The sequence below is a fragment of the Leptonychotes weddellii genome, chromosome 5 (genome assembly GCF_054177405.1).
Source record: "Leptonychotes weddellii isolate Sample4059 chromosome 5, ASM5417740v2, whole genome shotgun sequence".
NCBI lineage: Eukaryota > Metazoa > Chordata > Mammalia > Carnivora > Phocidae > Leptonychotes > Leptonychotes weddellii.
Window position 1 is genome coordinate 130,062,421 of NC_138373.1, and position 20,574 is coordinate 130,082,994.

General features: G+C 33.3%; 1 long non-coding RNA gene across 1 annotated transcript in view; it reads right to left on the reverse strand.

Annotated features, from left to right (window-relative positions):
- The window catches only part of LOC115937636 (uncharacterized), a 575,287-nt gene that overhangs the window by 192,207 nt on the left and 362,506 nt on the right, over positions 1–20,574 (reverse strand). The window contains exon 3 of the long non-coding RNA XR_014145122.1: positions 8,783–8,843. This is a non-coding gene — a long non-coding RNA (uncharacterized LOC115937636). The remainder of the gene's footprint in view (positions 1–8,782; positions 8,844–20,574) is intronic.

Here is a 20,574-nt window from a genome sequence, read left to right on the forward strand (position 1 = left end):
TTCTCAAACCTGACTTATACAAAACTGCCTTCCTTGAGTTGTATATAAGAAATTTTGATTGCCCTTTACATTTCTGGTAACTTTAGCAGTGTTATTAAAATAAATTCCTTATAAAGAAAAAAAAAGAAGTATAAACAAGATTTAAATGGACGAATTTACTACTTGACCTGCTAAGCACTGTTTTCAGTTTTGTTTAGGAGAGAATAATATTTATAATATATGTAGTCTAGATGGAAGAAACTTACACAATTCATGAAGGAAACATGACAAACAAATATCAAAGGAAACTCTATTTTACTTTCTGTGGAAGTGATCCTAAGATACATTATGGAGTTAGAAAAAAAATACTGAGAACGTGAGTTGATTCTTGCATTCTATTAAGGTACTGAGGATAGAGACTTGGCAAAGCTTCTTTAACAAACTGCTATGACCTTTTATTCCAGTGATCATCTCCCAGTGCTTTAAATTTATCATCATGAAACATACAGTCAACAAAAAGAATTAGCAGCAAATAGAATTTTTAAAAATGTCTTGGTGTTCATATTGAAACTCAGGTTGAAAATCATATTTACACTCAGGTACTATGTGCTTTGTCTCTGTTACTTACTGTTAGGAAAAATAAATGACTAAGAGCACCTATTTCCAAAGTGCTTAACTGTACCTTAACTGCCATATTCTTAATGCACTGCTAAAAAGGGCATTTCAACCTAATTGTTTTCTGCCAAGAAACTGTCCCTGGCATTTCTTTGTCTATGCATTCATGATTAATTAACCCGTCACTAGTCCCTTTAAAACAAGTAATATAATGGACATTTTAACATGTACTTTTAAAATTATTAAAGGGCATGGGAGTCATTCTCTAAGGTACTTATCTTATACTCAAAATAAGTATAATCATATCAGGAGTACACATGTAAGAATAGAAACGTGAACTAAAACGGTTGTTTTTCCTTCTCTGTATGTAACCATAGAAGTAAGACTATTCTCCCCAAAGAATATTTTGGCATTTATTTTAGCACGAATGGTATTTACTCAGGCTATTCTCTTCTCACCTTTCCATTATACAGGTAAACACAGTCATTTACTCTTGAGAATATTTTATTTGTGGGGCAGTGACACTGAAATTGGAACCACAGTCTTTTGTTTTTTTCCCCAAGCTAGAAGGAAACACAAAGATGTATTTTTACCATTATGAATTATGATCATTTTTGTAGCTGAGAAAAATGATGGATAAAGATTAAGGCACTTGGGGTGCCTGGGTGGCTCAGTTGGTTAAGCGACTGCCTTCGGCTCAGGTCATGATCCTGGAGTCCCGGGATCGAGTCCCGCATCGGGCTCCCTGCTCTGCAGGGAGTCTGCTCCTCCCTCTGACCCTCCTCCCTCTCATGTGCTCTCTGTCTCTTTCATTCTCTCTGTCTCAAATAAATAAATAAAATCTTTTTAAAAAAAAAAAGATTAAGGCACTTGGTTAAGAATATTATGACATTGATTTTTTCATGTTCTTATCATCTTTAAAATTTTGATACCTTTATTTTTTTCTTTAAGTTTTGGATATCTCCACAAGGGCCTTATTCATGAGTATCAGTAACTTGTAGAACAAAGAACATTGGTATTCTAGACCTCAGCAACATTTGTGATTTGGGACTAGTTTTCAGCTTCTCACAGTATTAATTTTTCCATGTATAAAGTGGAACATTGACCACTAATGTCCCTATTAACTTCAAATTACCATACTGGGGTTTTAATTATTTACCCAGGTCTTAAAGTCTCTCATTTAAATATTATATGCACATCATGATTTAATTTTCATCGTGTAAGTTTTCCAAGGCCTTTTCACATAAAATAAATGTGTGAACAGCATTTTTTATTCAATTACTAAGGGTGAGTATTAAAAATTATTGAATCACACATTGGGAAACATTTTACTAAATATACTAATTTATACTTTTATTTATTATAATACTAATTATTTCAGTTAATGCCATGATTATTTAGTATTTACTTAATAGGATAAAAAATTGTAGGCCAGCAAAGTAGAGATTAAGACAAAGAGTATCATCAGATATCAAGAATATTATTTCACAGTGATAAAAGGGGTCATTCCGTCAAGAAGATATAACAAATCGTTATATATGTACCTAAGAGCAGAGTTTAGAAATACAGGAGACAAAAATTGACAGAATTGAAGAAATAAATCTCAAATCCACCCTTTGGTATGGAGAGTTTAGTACTGCTTTGGTAATTGAGAGCAAGAATACAAAAAAAAAAAATCAATGAGCTAAATTATCAATTCATTTAAACTAATGGACACATATAAAGTGCTATTCCCCAAATTCTAAGATACATTATTTTTAGAGGTACAGAGAGCATTCATTATACCATAGGCTACAGGATAACTCCCAGTAAAGTTCAGACAAATAATGTACAGTATACTATTTTGCCACAAAGCTATTTATAAAAATTGATTTGAAAAGACAGAAATTCTCTACATAATAAGAGATTAAACATTAAATTTGTAAATAATCTATGGTTCAAAGAAGGACTCAAAAATTCATCTAGAGACCATTTCAGACTGTGTGTTAATGAAAGCAGATCATGCCCAAAACCCGTGGAACACAGTTTAAGTGGTGCATAGAAAAAAAAGTGGTTAAATTACTCTATCAGAAAGGAGTGAAGTATAAAAATAATGACCTAATTTTCTATGTTTAGAAGTTAGAAAATAAATCAATATAGAATTCAAAAAGAGTAGAAGAAAAGAAAATCAGAGATAGGAGCAGATACCAATAAATTTGAAAATGAAGAAAAATATTTTAAAAATCAGCAAGTCAAAACTGCTTTCTTTGACAAGATTAATAAAACTAATATATCCTTAGCCAGTTTCAAGACAAAGAGGGTAAATTCAAAATACCATTATTAGAAACGAAGTGAACAATACTACAGATCCAACCCACAGTAAAGTTTCATAATAGTACTTTATGAATAGTTTTATGTAAATAGATGCAATAATTGAGAAACATTAGACAAATTTTCCAAAAGACAGGAACTGTCATAACTGACAGAGGGAAATAAAGAAAATCTGAACATCCCTTTATCCATTAAGAAAATTATATTTATTATTTATTTATTTATTTATTTATTTTTTTAAGATTTTATTTATTTGACAGAGAGAGACACAGCGAGAGAGGGAACACAAGCAGGGGGAGTGGGAGAAGGAGAAACAGGCTTCCCACAGAGCAGGGAGCCCGATGTGGGACTCGATCCCAGGACCCTGGGATCATGACCTGAGCTGAAGGCAGTCGCTTAACCAACTGAGCCACCCAGGCGCCCAAGAAAATTATATTTACAATTCAAAAGTTTTCCACAAAGAAAATTCAAGTAGCTATTCTAGTGAATCCTATCAATTATTTGAAGAAGAAATAATATACAAACTTAGGAAATCGAAGAAAAAAACACTTCCAATCTCATTTTATGTCTTTATACCAAATGAGATAAAGACCTGAAAGGAAAGAAAAATACAGCACAATATTTCTCACAAACATAAACACAAAGATCTTTAACATAATATTGGCAAAACAAATCAGGTTACGTATATGATAGATGCTACATGATGACAAATTGGAATATATTCCAGCAATGCAAGTTTGGTTTGGAATTCAGAAATTAATGCAATTTGATATAGATAAAATGTAGAAAGGAGAAATAAGATCATCTCAAAAGATGCAGAAAAAATATTTTAAATCTAGTACTCATTTTTAAAAACCAGGGACTAGAGTAGAACCTTCTGAATCCCATTAAGAGTATACATGAAAATTAAAATACTTGGAGAGAAACACTGAATGTGTCTCCTGACATTGACAATATGATGACAGAATCCATTCTTGCCATGTTTTAAAGAAGATTTATTTATTTGTTTGAGAGAGAGAGAGAGCACACACGCACATGATGGGGGGGGCAGGACAGTGGGAGGGGGAGAAAATTCTCAAGCCGATTCCCCATTGAACATGGAGTGTAATGTGGGGCTTGATCCCAGGACCCTGCAACAATCACCTGAGCAGAAATCAAGAGTCAGATGATTAACAGACTGAGCCACCCAGGAGCCCCAATTCTCACCATTTCTATTCAATATTGTAATGGAAGCTCTAGCCAATGAAATTGGACAAGAGGAATAAAAATGCAAATGTTGGCAAGACAATTTTAATATCAGATAATAGTATATATAAGAAAACCTATGGAATGTATAAAAAGATACGTGGAGTAATAAATGAATTTAGCAAGCCCATAGGATAAAAGGTCAGTATAAAAATTGATTTTATTTCTATACACTAAAATGGAAAATGAAAAATTTAAAATGTTAACATTAATAGCAGCATCAATAAACATTAATTAGGAATAAATCCAACAAAATATGTGGGGGATCTCTATTATGGAAACTACGAATTGCTTCAGAAAGTAATAAGGCCTAAATAAAAAGAGCTATGCCATCTTCATAAAGGAGAAGACTCAATATTTTTAGGATGTTAATTCTTCTTCATTTGTTAGCTTTAGTACAAGTTCAATCAAAATATCATAAGAATATTAGCTGATTCTAAGTTGAAATGGAAAATGATCTAGAATAGTCAAAATAATCTTGAAAAAGAATACGTTCGGTAGAGTTACACTAACGTATTTCAAAACTTGCTCTTAATCTATAATAACAGACAAATATCAATAGCATACTTCAAGTATTTAATAATACATAAATAGATGAATAGAAGAGCAAAAAGCTTTCACAAATACTTTCAATGAATTTTGGAACAAGGTCTGAGCTAAAAATGATTCTTGATCCCTACTTTTTTCAATACACAAAAATTAATTAGCTGGTTCATAGAATTAAATGTAAAGCTAGAAGCAAAAAGATTCTAGATGGAAATATAGGAGAATGACTTTGGAATCTTGAAATACACCAAGATTCTTAAATAATACATAAAACACCAAACAATAACAGTTTGCATTTACTTCTCCTACTATAAATGCTTTCAGAGAATGATATTCTAAATCTAGATCTAGGCAACATGGGATCATGGTAAGATCATGACTCTGAAATAAAGGTAACCTGATTAAATTAGTTTGGAAATACTGGGTTAAACACCAACTGTTAGTTTATGAATTCTTTGGACTTTTAATAGGCTAATCTGGGTGATGGACACTGGGGAGGGTATGTGCTATGGTGAGCGCTGTGAATTGTGTAAGACTGACGAATCACAGACCTGTACACCTGAAACAAATAATACATTATATTTTAATTAAAAAATTAAAATTAAAATTAAAAAATTAAAATTTAAAAAATAGGCTAATGTACTTTCTCATTCTTTAAGAAAAGGTATTTGGCATAATATTTTCCAAATTTCTTTGATAATTTCAAAGAGATTATTATCAGTTATCAAAAAATAAATGATCACAAAATTTCTATTTACATGTTTCACTGTGTATGGTATAAAGAACATGTTTCAGGAAGTTAACAGATTATAGGTAACTGGCTCTTTTGCTCATCAAAGTCTAATTAAATATTTGACTTCTTTTTTGCATTTTATGAGCCATCATCCTTATGAGTATTTCCTCAAGTGTGTCTCTCAGAGATAAGCCCTCTGTTACTGATATTTTATTTCAGGCTTCCTGCTTTATTAGTTTATCTAGTATTTGTCAAAGTCATTAGCAGTTTCTATACATATTGATAATGATTCCTCCTCTAATTTATTTTGTAAAGTGAAGCCAGACTAAGTGGAGTGCGTACACCTACACACATGCAAACTACAGACATACATCTGGGGTTACATATATGTGCATGTATATATATAGCACATACCAAAGGAAAATCCTGTAGTACCTACAACCAGATTTTTCTGTTTGGACTGCCATTCAAAATAACCACATTCTTATTTTCTATGCTTCTAAAGAAGAAGAGATTAGACATGTTCAGGGGACATAGCTACATGCCAACAGAATCCCAAATTCCTTAAACTAGTGTTAAATCTTCCACAATCTTGTTCTAATCTACTTTTAAATAAAATGTCTATTCATAGCCAAATGTAACCTAATACATCCGCCTATATTTAGGAAGATAAGTGATAAGCAACTAATTCTTACTAATACTTTCTTCATGCCTTTCTTATGGCCATTCCCTGTGCCAAGAGTTCCTTCAGCTTTCTTCAAAGCTTGTGTCAGCTCCATTTCAGCTTCTCTTTATAGATAAAGCTCTACTGTATTTTGAAAGTGTATATTGAATTTCCTTACTATATATTGATTTTATGAAATGAGAGTTAACAATTTATAATAGTAAATCTATAGACTTTTGCAGTTTCATACATATACAGTCATCTCAATAAATGATTGTAAAATAAATGGGTTTTTAATAACCATGAATTTTTATTGTTTTTCTTTAAACTATTCAAAAAGATATCCACAGAAAATTTCATAACTACTCTTAGACAATACTAGTTATGTGTGTCATGGCACTTAATATGTAATAAGTTTTGGTAGGCTTTAGTTGTGTAGTGAGGGAACTAGTGAAGCCTGAAGCTTGCTGATTTCTCTATTTGTATACAATGTGTATTTGTAATTATTTTGTTAAATAAACTGGTGAGTATATAATATTTGGTACTATGTATTTGACATATACATTACATTTCTTATGTTCCTATTTATAGAATGATTTGGTTTTCATTATCCAACCTTACTCGCTCAACAAATTATACTATTTATTATATTCCAGGCACTATGCTGAGCACTAAATATTGTGCTTAAGTTTTGTAAGAGACACAAAAATAAACAAGTAAATATTTTTCTCTCTTCTTTCTATATTTAGTTTTATTTTTTATAAAATATAAATAAAATAGGGCGCCTGGGTGGCTCAGTTGGTTAAGCGACTGCCTTCGGCTCAGGTTATGATCCTGGAGTCCCGGGATCGAGTCCCGCATCGGGCTCCCTGCTCAGCAGGGAGTCTGCTTCTCCCTCTGACCTTCCTCCTTCTCATGCTCTCTGTCTCTCATTCTCTCTCTCTCAAATAAATAAATAAATAAAATCTTAAAAAAAAAAAGGTTAAAATATAAATAAAATACTTAAAAATTATGGTAAATGCCACGAAGTAAAAAGAACTCTGTAAGAGGTGATGGCTAGGTTGGATGCTTAAAAAGACCTTTAAAAAAATGATATTTAAGCTAGTTTAGCAGAGTCTGAAATCTTGCATGTCCTTTTCAAATTTGAACTAGTATCTGTCTCATTTTCCAAGGTATGTCATTTTCTCTCAAAATACATATGGGGTAATAAAGTGGAATTTCCACAGCAGAAAACTATATTGTAAATGGGAAAAAAATCTTTATTTTCTAAAGCTTTTTCTTTGGTGAGACCTGATTAAAATCAGATCTGCGATCTGCTTTTTTTTTTTTCAGTAAAATTAATGCACTTAAGTACATATCTGTTTGTTTAAATAAATAAAGAAGCCATGGAAATACATTAATCAAGAGTTAGGCCATTATTGGGAAACATATTTAAACTACTTAATCATCAGAATAAATGACTGTGCTAACAGAAAGGATGATTAATTTTTTTTACAAACACTTGCATATTAATAGTTAAATTTTTGTCAATCCATTTGCTGTTGAAATGTTACAAGAGATCATCTAACATATGTTCAAATTACCAGCTTTCTAATAGATAAAAATTCAGTAGCAAGAAGCTATATGAATCAAGCATGCACCATCCCACAGCATAGGTCTGATGACCCCTGAATGTGACCTGCTCCCAGAGGAAAGCAATTTAATGCTCCATCGCACACAGAACAGTATGTATGAATCACAAAACCTCCAGATAAATTAGTGACAGGTACATCTGAATAGGATTCCTTCTAAGTCGCTTATCTGCAGCCAGGCAAGCTTGTTTCACCCTCACTTTCAAAGATAAAGCCACAGGGCATGTGGCCGTGGCAGATTCTCACAAAGCAAACAGCCCCCATCGTCCATTATTGAGGGAAAAAAAAAATCTCCTTATTATTTCAGGTACTGTGTACTGTGACAGCAAATGGGATAAAGTGAAAACTATCTGCAGTGGGAAATTCATCAATCAATACCAGGCCTTATGTCTTCTCTAACTTTCATACGCTCGGTGCCTCTTGCTCTTTCACTTTTATTTTTGACAGTTCTGATACCCCAGAGTTGCAGCCATGGCAAAGTTCAAGAACAAACAACAGGTTATTAAAGGCAACTTATCAGAGGCCAAACAGGGAGAAAAGATGCCAACAACTAGTAAGTAGCTGAAAGATCTATGAGAGAACAGGGAAGAAAGCCCCAACAAGCTTTTACCTTTAGCAGACAATGGATTCCATTTGAAAAAAAACAGGAAAACTGAGTGCCAAATATATGCTCTAAGCACATAGGGATGTTGATCATAGAAAAGATGAAAAATAAATTATGTTCAGAATAACACAAAAGATATGTATTTGTAAGACCTTATTTACATATCTTATCAACCACAGATACATTGGAATAACAAAACTATACAAACTATATCCTTTAAACTGAATGTCAGTGAATAGCAGAAATGTATTGTCTTCTTTGAAGTTAAGCATTAACTATGAAAATTATTTTAAAGGGAACAATAAAACAGACATCACTTTTCACTTTCTGCACTTCTTCTAGTCTATAATTACACTTAATCAAGACTTTCATTACATATCTTAATAAGTGCCATGTCATATCACTGAGTCAGTTATATAGCATAGAATTCAATAGCACAAATAAACAGTACTCACATTTCAGGTTCTATTGGAAGTCCTTCTCAGGCAAAATCAGGGTTGTGCTTTCTGGGTGAATCTGTGTTAAACCAAAATGAGAAAAATCTTAGTTTCCCATGGCACTGCCACTTAGAATGCATACAAATAAACCCCCAGTTAGTCAAGGAGAAAAAAAATTGAATTAAAGAGTACTGATTTGTAAATTTGGTCTTTTCAAATGTAGATAATGTTTGCCCCTACTCTTCCCCCCATATCTTTGCAAAATTTCTGCCCAATGAACTGTAGAAACTCAACTATGCCTATGGTCAGTGAATGAAATTCAGGTTTAGGATTAACCTTCATAAACACGCACAATGGTTGGGTACCTGAATTTGAGAGAGAATAGGATGATGCTGGAAAGAAAAAAACAAAAAACAAAAACATAGTTTAAAGAATGTACAATATGATAGATTTAGCTAACTTAACTGTTGTCCTGTATATGAGGTGATTCATAGTATTCTAAATGTATAAAAATGAAAGCAAATATACTTTGAAAACATCATACCATATCCAATGACACTTTGGAGAATATAAATATAGCTACTAAATTTACCTTCTTTGAAATTGCACAGGTTTAATTAAATTGGATGTATGTCCTTTACAACCACAATAACTTAAGCAACATTAAACACTATTTAAAATATGCAAGACCTGGGGCTCAGTCATTAAGCGTCTGCCTTCGGCTCGGGTCATCATCCCAGGGTCCTGGGATCGAGCCCCGCATCAGGCTCCCAGCTCCGCGGGAAGCCTGCTTCTCCCTCTCCCACTCACCCTGCTTGTGTTCCCTCTCTCGCTGTCTCTCTCGCTGTCAAATAAATAAATAAAATCTTAAAAAAATAAAATAAAATAAATAAAAATAAAATATGCAAGAACTTCAGTTAGCAGGCAATAAAATTATTATTTCTGCTCTATCTAGCTACTGTGTTTATACTGTTATTTATTTACAATGTACTTTAACGTTACCAGTAATTTCTTAGAAGTTTCAGTAAATGGAGAACTAAAATGTTCAATTAAAACATTAAACTTTACTTGTGAAGTACCATATTATAATAATGTTAGTTCATTTTTTATGAGTTAGAAAAAACTATGAAAAGTAATTAGAACAATTAGTTTAGATATTAAAAAAGCCAAATGTCATGTGTGTATTGTTTTTTTTTTTTTAAAGATTTTATTTATTTATTTGAGAGAGAGAGCAAGCACATGAGAGGGGGGAGGGTCAGAGGGAGAAGCAGACTCCCTGCCGAGCAGGGAGCCCGACGCGGGACTCGATCCCGGGACTCCAGGATCATGACCTGAGCCGAAGGCAGTCGCTTAACCAACTGAGCCACCCGGGCGCCCCATCATGTGTGTATTGTTGAACACTTTATTTAAATTATATAAATACAAAGTCATGTAATAGTCCTTAATCACTACATGTCAAGAGTGTTTTACTGTATAATGGAGTGTTCAGTTTTTCTGGTTAATCGCTGTGAATTGTGTAAGACTGTTGAATCACAGACCTGTACCTCTGAAAAAAAATAATGCATTATATGTTAAAAAAAAAAAAAAAGAAGAAGAAGAAGACAGCAGGAAGTGAAGAATGAAGGGGGGGAAATCAGAGGGGAGACAAACCATGAGAGACTATGAACTCTGAGAAACAAACTGAGGGTTCCAGAGGGGAGGACGGTGGGGGGATGTGTTAGCCCGGTGATGGGTATTAAAGAGGGCACGTACTGAATGGAGCATTGGGTGTTATAGGCAAATGAATGATGGATGAATCATGAATCATTCCAATGAATCATGGAACACTACATTGAAAACTAACGATGTGATGTATGGTGATTAACATAACATAATAATAAAAAAATTTCTGGTTAATTATTCATTAATTCAACAAATAGTTCTTGACTAAGATGGCCTTATAATTCCTCTCAGCTTGACTAAACTTTAGGAAGGTTTTTTTCCCTCACTCTAGGCCCTTGACCTCTCCTTTCTTAGAACATTTAAACTTGCAATTGTAAATTATTTTTTCTGCCTCTTTGAGATGTAAATTTTCTCCAACCTCTTGTCAGTTTTACAACCCAGATTGTCTTTCTCCAGGACTTTGGAAGCCATCCCTTTGAGATGTATGTATTCATTAGAAGATAGTGCCTCTATCTCTGAGTTTCTATGTGAGAGTAGGAGCTTAACTTCGATAAGCACTATTAACAAACACAGACGGCCTAATCACATTTATCAACCTCCCCCCAACATCTTGCAGTGTTTTTTCCACTAGTCTTCTCAGCTCTTAAAAATCTCCCATTTTTTATTTCAGCAGAGTTAAGTTCAATACTCCTCCCCTACCTAGGTAATAATCTTGAATTAAGTCTTCCTTGACTATATAACACCATCTGGTACAATTTTTCTTTCACAATCTCAAGTGTCTTTTATGGGCCAGCACACTAGTAATTCAGTGGTGGAGAAGACAGACATTGCACTTGCCTTCAGAGTACCTACAATCTAGTGGGAGACTGAGACATGTAAATTGACATATAAAATAGAATATGATCAATACCATGACTGCAAGAAGAGAATGGGGCACCCAAGAAAAGTGGACAAATGATGAAAAGAATAATAGAATGAGTGTCTTTGAATCCATCACTTCACAGAAGATGAGATATCGAGGTAAACTGGAATAGGAACAATGCTCCAGGAAGAGGGTCTGGCGTGTATGAAAGCCCACAGGCAGAATAAGCACTCCATGCACAGAAAAGTCAGATTAGAATGGCTAGATTGTTTAGTGTGATGCAGGGGAATGCCAGGAAATGAGTCTGAGATGTAATAGGAGGAAGACAGGAAGAGGCATTTATGAAGTCATACAATTGCTTATCTTCCTTTTAATCAACATATCAGGGGAGGCGATATAAGCTAAGATTCAACGTCAAGGTCTCTGGTACCAGATTATCAAACTTTGAAATCTGACTCTATCTGTCACAGGTTGTATACTAGGCAAATAGTCCAAACTCTCTTCATCTCAGTGTCTCCATTTCATAAATAGGGATAATAAAAATACCTCGTGACATTTTGTCAGGATTAAAAAGGAAATTTCACATAAAATTCTCAGCACAAGACTTGGTACATGGAAAATGAGTGATGATGATGATGATGAAAACCATGATAGAAAGCAGTCTAAGACAATATTGATCATGAACTGCACACCATACACCAGGCCATAAGGGTCATGGTGAAGAATCTGAATAAAAGAGAAACTACTGAAGTATTTAAACATGGAGAAATATTATCAAGTGTACATTTTTGAAACAGCATTCTGATTACAATTAAAAGAATGTTTTAAAAGTTGCAAAGTGAATGCTGTAATCCAAGCCTGTAGAATAGATAGCAGTAGTTAAAATTTTAAGTAAATATTTGTAGGGATATTAATTAAAAGTCAATGTGTGCAGAGTGATGGGTTTTTAATAGAATGTCCTGGTCATAGCGTTAATATACCTCTGTTTATTAACTGTGGTCTCGTTATAATTATTAATAGCACAGCCATTCACTCATAAAAGTATCCTGTGTTTAAGTGATAAACTACAGAGTAGATGTCTTTGTGAGCATCACTTAGTATATTTTACAAGGGGAGTTTTGTTTAACCAAGCAAATCAGTTGAATGGATGCTGTTTCCAATATTTAATATACCAGTAATCATAAGAGAAAGAACTACTCTTTATTTTTGTCATATTTATTTGTCAGACACTGCTTTATGCTACTTACATATATCACCTCATTTAGTTCTAACAACCTTATGGGTATTATTGTTATTCCCCTTTCACACATGAGAAAATTAGAGCATATAGAAATAATTTGTCCAATTTGCATAGCATGTAGAAGAGCATAGATTCAAACCAGGAAGTCTGGACAGAATTTGTGCTCCGAACCCCTATGTGAAAAGTGTTGTAATGGAGAATTTTTAGAGTATCTGAAACTCAGAGAGGGCAACTGTAACCTAAGAGGACACTAAAGAGTCACACAAAGAACCTTGGGGCTCTAGGAGAAGAAACTTTTTCAACAAGGCAGAAAGCACAAAGAGGATAAAATAAAAGTAGCTTTAAAAAGGAAAGGATATTTCAGGTAGATTTTAAAGAATGAATAGAACATTTGTCTCCTTGAAAACCAAACATAGTCTACTTTAAAGAAGAATCTATAATGGTACATATTTTTTCCCTACCCAACTAGATCTGATCATTCCATCTTCTAAATGCCCTTGTATTTATTAAACATACTTAAAAATATGTTTGTTCACCCCAAATAAATCTGTAACCAACAACATTCTGACAGATTTCTATTAAACGTAAAATAAAATCTAAAATTCAAACTCCTGCCACAATATTTTTTTTTTCTTTCTCAGAAACACCAGGCAGTGCACCTGGGTGACTCGGTTAAGCGTCTGCCTTGAGCTCAGGTCATGATCCCAGGGTCCTGGGATCAAGTCCCACATAGGGCTCCCTGCTCCACGGGAAGCCTGCTTCTCCCTCTCCCAGTCCCCCTGCTTGTGTTCCCTCTCTCGCTGTGTCTCTTTCTGTCAAATAAATAAATAAAGTCTTAAAAAAAAAAAACAAAACACCAAGCTTCTGCTATTTCTTTTGCTAGTATAATCTTCACTCAAATCTTAACATTACCAGATCTATCTCATATATTTCTTTTTCTACTTCCTCCCCTATTTTATATTATCTTTATTTAAGAGATATATGGAGCTTTTTTTTTAATGGAAAATATTTATTCTTTGCTAAATAAATTTCCCCTTATGTTGAGAGAACTCTACCTGCTGTTTCATTCCTGGCTCATTCCACTGTACTCCCCACTCATTTAACAATATGGGGTGGTAAGGAGTATCTCTCCTTCCTAGCAAGTGTCACAGTTATCATTTTTCATGTATTTCTGTGACTATTGACAAAATTATTACTAATCTTAAGTCCCACAAGGGCATATGCCACGTTAGTTTTTATATTGTGATATATCCTGAAAGAGATCAGAATATGCAACCCTAACATATGGCACTTTTCAATGTGGGTTAGTTGAGCTGAAGGTAATTGAGAATCAACAGACGCAGAAAGAAGCCTTCTCACAGTTTCCCTTACATGATTAAAAGCAGAAACTTCAGAGAAATGAAGACTGCCAAAAATCCCTTCTCTGGGAAGTTTTATGGTCATGAAGAAGATGGAGAGTCAGCACCAAGATGAATCTTCACCAAAAACAAACAGCAACAGCAACAAAACCACTTACTAAAATGGCCCTTGTTTTTCATTAGTTTCCCCATATTATTTACCCTCCCACAATTTACCCCTCCTGGGAGCCTAAGTCCCCATTTCCTTGTCTAGTCCATGGTTTATTGCCCTTTGTCACTAATATTATATAAACTTCCAAGTCTACCACGTCGTGGGGGGGTTCACTTCTTTTCTGTGGAGCCTCCATGCATGTAAAGTTAAAATAAAGAAACATATGCCTTTTTCCCTGTCAATCTGTCTTTTGTCAGTTTAATTCATGATGATAGGGGAAAAGTTTTTTCTTCTGCTCCTACCCCCAGCACCTAAACCAATGCCAGACTCAATAAATATTTGACGAATACATGATGTGTGACTTGGCAGGAAACATGCACTTGGAGTGACTGATTCATAGGAGACAGCCAATGAAAACTAGTAGTTGAAATTACCAAAGAAAGTTTGTTGCAGAGAGTGCTATGCCCTGTGTTATCCTCACGATTATTTCCTGAAGTTAGGTAAGGTCCAAATGTAAATGACACAAAATAATAATAATAATAAAGAAAAGTAAACAAACAAGCGAATAAATAATAAATAAATAAAATAGACCAAATGAGATTGAGATAGGAAGTCTGACAGCTCTGTTGTCATCAAAGACCCAGGCTTCCTAATTTTCCTCCCTTAGCCAGTGGCTTCTACCTTCAAGGTGTCTGAAGTATTGCTACTTTAGTTCCACCCTTTATAGGTTTCAGGAAGAAAAAATAGAAAGGGAAGAGGGCATAACAAGACAAGAACAAAAACAAAATTCGGTGGGCCGCCTAAGAAGAGCTATTCTAGACACTAACCTATAACTTCAGCTCATGTCTCATTGAAAGCCCCTTCAGAACTAAAACTGAAACGTGGGTATTTAGATAAGTCTATTGTCATCTTAAATAAGATGGTGATCTATTAGTAAGGTAAATGAGAAGAATAACTATAATTTTTCTTTTATGAAAACTTCCCATTTTTAAATTTTTGAGCATTTTATATCATAAAACTGTGCTTTCTCTTGACTAAACCTTGAAGGAATAAATCTTGGCAAAATAATTTCTATTACATATTTTTCCTTAAATTTACTTCTCCAAAATGATAAACAAAGGAAGCCCAGGACTAAAACTGGATTCATGGCCTGAAATATCAAGACTTGTGAAGTAAATTATGGGAAGCACAGAGACAAATCTCAGGTGCATCCCAGATATACATGTGAAGATGCAGATATACTCAGTCCACATTCAAATATATCCCCATCAGCAACCTTATGAGATTTCAACACCTTAACTAACCCCAGTCCCTGACCACTCTCTTCTCAACTCTTAAGATGCTTCACTCAGTCAATCCTTGATGTTAATAACTACTGAAGTTAAGCCATGGCAACAGGACGTCATTCTTCTTTGGCTTTTGAATGTGTTTTTACGTGTTTATGTGCTTACATAGTAGTGAATGCTTGCTGTTTTGGCTATTATTTTCACACCAAACAATGAATCCATACAGTGATGACCTGAATTGGGACCAAGTTTGGCAGCTCTACCATTTCTTCATTCTGCCTCTTTGCTAAATTCTCGTTACTTGTTTTAAGTTGAAAATAGAATTATCTGCCAGAATGAAATGAGAATTGCAGATTCTCAAATTTATCCCTGCACACTCTTTCCTCTCAAATATAGCCTGATATTTGAATTTCAAAGACATGCTCTTCGTCTAAATAAATGGAGTAGAAAAAGTCAAGAAAATAACCACTTAAGAAAAATATGGGTGCTCTTAATAAACTTGAGAGGAAGATGTTCTGCCTGAAGAATCAGGAGTGAAAAAAGTATTAAAAAAAAAAAAGAATCAGGAGTGAATATAAATCAAAATGAAATTATATTTGTGTTCTTAACTTTTAAACTAATTTTAGGGATTCTTCTTTCAAGAGAGTTTTTTAATTGATTAGGTAAGGCTTTGAAAAACTAAATAGACTACTTCTTTATTTCATGACAGTTTTGCTATTCAAAAGAAGAAAAGCTTACACATGAAAAACAACAACAACAACAACAACAACAAAAAACCCTGACTTCTGAAAAATAGCACTTTTAAAATTTTTGCCAAACTTTGTTAAGCAATGCTGTTAAACATAATTATATTCTCTTTCCCTTCTTTTTTTTTTCTTTTTGGTACTTTAGTAGAAGTGTCAGACAGATTTCAATTGATTGCACCTTACACACATTGAATGGGGACTAGAGATGTGTTTAAAAATCCCTAAAATGCAAGAGACTAAGTTGAGAAAAATGTTACTTCTTTTAAATGTTAAATAGCCAGCAATCCAGTTCTCTTTTTTCTCAGTGTGTCTGTGTATGGGCGATGGTGGGATAACATCTAAAGGACCAAACACAAGATTTCCCAAGAGGAGGCTGCTGCCTACTGGATTATGTGACATCTTTAACCAGCAAATAGCAGCTTACTTCTATCTTTTTTGTGCTATTGGGACAATTATTTATAGGTGCATACATTTCTTACAGCTCACATATGTCCTATTAAAATTTCTAAGGAGAATGCTAATAAAATCATTAAAGAAATAGTCTATTATTTGTACATCATAATCTCAGGTGTTCATTTTTTATTTGAAAATTTTAACACAAAAATTCCAGACATATCAATATAATTCCCATATAATGCATTCAAAATAATGCAATACACTCATTTTTTGATAAAAACATCATAAGTAAAATTTCTTTTTATCCCCCAGCTTTATTAAGGTATTAGTGACAAATTAAACTAGCATATGTTTAAGATCTACCATGTGATGTTTTGTTATATGTATGCCTTGTGAAATGATTATCATGATAAAGCTAATTAACATATCCACAAACTCACATACTTTTTCTTTTTGTGTTGAGAACATTTAAGATCTACTTCCTTAGCAAATTTTAGGCATACAATACAGTATTATTAACTATGGTCACCATGCAGTACATTAGATCTCCAGAACTTATTCATGCTGCATAACAGAAAATTTGTACCTCTTGACTAATATATCCCTATTTCCCCAACCACCAGGAACCACCAGTCTACTTTCTACTTCTATGAGTTGGACTATTTTAGATTCTACATATTAACATTTTGATAATAGACATCTTAACAGGTTTGATACGGCATTTCATTGTGGTTTTGGTTTATGTTTCCCTAATGAGTAGCAGTGTTGAGTATCTTCTCATATACCTGCCAGCCATTTGTATAGCTTCTTTGAAAACATTTGAAATTTTAATTTTTTCTTAATGTAGGTATTTATCACTATAAACTTTCCTCTCAGAATTGCTATTGCTGCATCTATAAGTTTTGATATATTTGCTTTTTAAAAAATATATATATTGATTTCCTTTATAATTTCTTCTTTGACTCATTGGTTATTCAGGAGTGTTTTGTTTAATTTCCACATATTTGTGAGTTTTTCCAATTATCCATCCATTATTGATTTCTAGTTTCATACCATTGTGATCTGAAAACATACTTGATATGTTTCCAATTTTTGAAAATTTGTTAAGATCTGTTTTGTGGCCTAGCATATGCTCTATCTTGCAGAATGTTCCCTGTGTGTTTGAGAAGAATATGCATTCTGCTACTGCTATTGAATGACATGTTCTGTGTATATCTCTTAGATCATTTAGTCTAGAATGTTGTTCAAATCCTCTTTCCATATTGATGTCTGTCTGGATGACCTTTCCTTTGTTAAAAGTGGAATACTGAATATTGAATTGCCTACTATTATTTTATTGCTTCTATTTCTACCTTCTGTTCTGTAAATACTTGCTTTACATATTTAGGTGTTGTGATGTTGCATGTATAAATATTTACAACTGTTATATCCACTTGGTGAATTGATGTTTTTATCATTATATAATGATCTTCTTTGTCTTTTGTGACAGTTTTGACTTAAAGTTTATTTTGTCTGATATAAGTATAATCATCCCTGTTCTGTGTTGGTTACCATTTCCATGGAATATCCTTTTCCATCCCTTCACTTGCTGCCTATATGTGTCCTTAAAGTGAGTCTCTTGTGGGTCAACCACTGTGGAAAACAGTATGGAGTTTCCCCAAAAAGATAAAAATAGAAATACCATATGATCCAGCAATTCTACTACTGGATATTTACCTAAAGAAAGCAAAACATTAGCTCAAAAAAAAAAAAAAAATACATGCACCCTGATGTTTATAGCAGCATTATCTACAATAGCTAAATTATGAAACAGACCAAGTGTCTATCAACTGATGAATGGATAAAGAAGATTTATCTCAGATAACTGGAATAAATAAGTGATGGGGATGAAAGAAACAGCATAAGGAATATAGTTAATGGTATTATAACAGCATTACATGGTGACAGAGGGTAGCTACACTTGTGATTATTGCATGAGGTATAGAGTTGTCAAATCACTATGTTGTAGACCTGAAATTAATGTAACATTGTGTGTCAAATATACTTCTATTAAAAAAAATAAAAAATAAAGTGAGTCTCTGTAGCATTTGGTTGAATTTTATTTTCTATCCAGTAAGCCAGTTTGTGTCTTTTGTTTGAAAAATTTAATCCATTTACATTTAATTATTGATAAGTAAGGACTTACTATTGTCATTTGTTAGTTGTTTCATGACTACTTTGTAATTACTTTGTTCCTTTCATTATCTCTTTGTAATATAATTTTTTTTAATTGTATGTTTTGATTTCTTCATCTTTTGTTTACTATAGATTTTTTCTTTGTGGTTACCATGAAGCTTACTTAAAACACATCTTATAAGTCTTTACTAAGCTGATAACAACTTAACTTTGATTGTATACAACAATTCTACACTTTAACTTCTCCCACGTATGTCACTGATGCTAAAATTTACCTCTTTTATATATTGAGCATTCAATAACAAATTATTATAGCTATGATTATTTTTAATTATTTTGTTTCTTAACTTCTATTCTTGAATTGAAAGTGGATTACATGTCACCATTATGATATTAGAGTCTTCTGGATTTGACTATATTCTGACCTTTACAGTGAGTTTTCTACTTTCATATATTTAATGTTGTTGCTATATCATCCTTTCTTTCAACTTGAAGAATTCCTTTTAGCATTTCTTGTGATGTATGTCTAGTGGTAATATAGTCCCTAAGCTTTTGTTTGTCGGGGAAAGTCTTGATCTTGCCTTCATTTCTAAAGGGCAGCTTACAGATATGATATTCTTGTTGACAGTTTGGGCCTTGAGCTTGATTGGCACTGGGGGCCAGCATGGCACTGGGGGCACGCCTCGTGACTTGATCCATAGGGGTGAGCCTGGTCCTGAGTCTTTGGGGGACAGACTGGCAATGGGGTCCACTGGGTTGGACCTGGGTCATGGGTCCAATAGAGCCTGGTTTAACTTAAACTAATTCTTTTCTAAGTCTGTTACATAGCTTGGATTCTTTTCACTTAAATCTTTAGAAAGTTTCATTATTTCTTGTAGCTATGTATTCCTCTGCCTTGGATCTTACCCTAGCTTTCCTAGATTACAAATTTAAGTAATTTCCTCAGAAAAGGGTTTATTTACAAGTGATTTTTTTTTGCATTTTTGTTACCTAAAGCTATTCTCATGTGGTCCTGGCACTTGACTAGCTTGTCTGTGTATAGAATTTCAAAGTTTTGAAGGCATTGCCTCACTGTATGTACCCAGTGTTGCAGTTATCTGTACGATTCTAATTCTTCAGTAGAAGGTATTTTTTGTTTGTTTCTTTTCCTTGAAAACTTTTGGATCTTCTATTCATCTTGGGATTCAGAGACATCACAATGATGTCTATTTATATAGGCCTTTTATCTTTCTTTTTACTTTTTGGTATTGGGCAACCTTAAAAAATCTTGGCACAACTGTCTCTTCAACTCAGTGAAATTAAAATTGGACTCCATTAATAAATTTTCTTTTAAATAATTAAGATCAACTCCTTGGATTTTTGTATTATATAATTTTTATTATTATATTACTCATTTAAGGAGGAACTATATGCACTGACTAAACTAAGGTATTTGTTAAAATTATTTGGTTAGAACCCAATTAGCAATTTTTTGAAACTACACGTATTATTACTTGCATTTATTTCCATTATACATTATAGATATGTGGTCACCATGCCTTCAGAATCTTATGGTGAGTTAACACACAAGAGCCTGTGATATATTTTCATACATAATTGTCAGATATAGTGTATAGAAAATTGGAAAGACTCTACATGATTTTATCTTCCTGAAGAAGAGCTTTATTTTAGCCTTTGGTGGGACTTTAAAGTAGGGAAGATTATCTTAATTCATTAAGGGGTTCAGGTAATTTGAGTCTGGGTTTCAGTCTTTGCAAACCTCACTGTATTTCTACTCAACTATCACCTTTTAATACATTTTTATAATAGAGTGAAATATTTTATATTTAATCTTCATAAGATTATCATGGAATTTGCATAATCATACATTTCTGGAGATAATATAAATTGATATAATCTCTCCTTAGGGAGTCTGTGATTTAGTTACTTTTGTT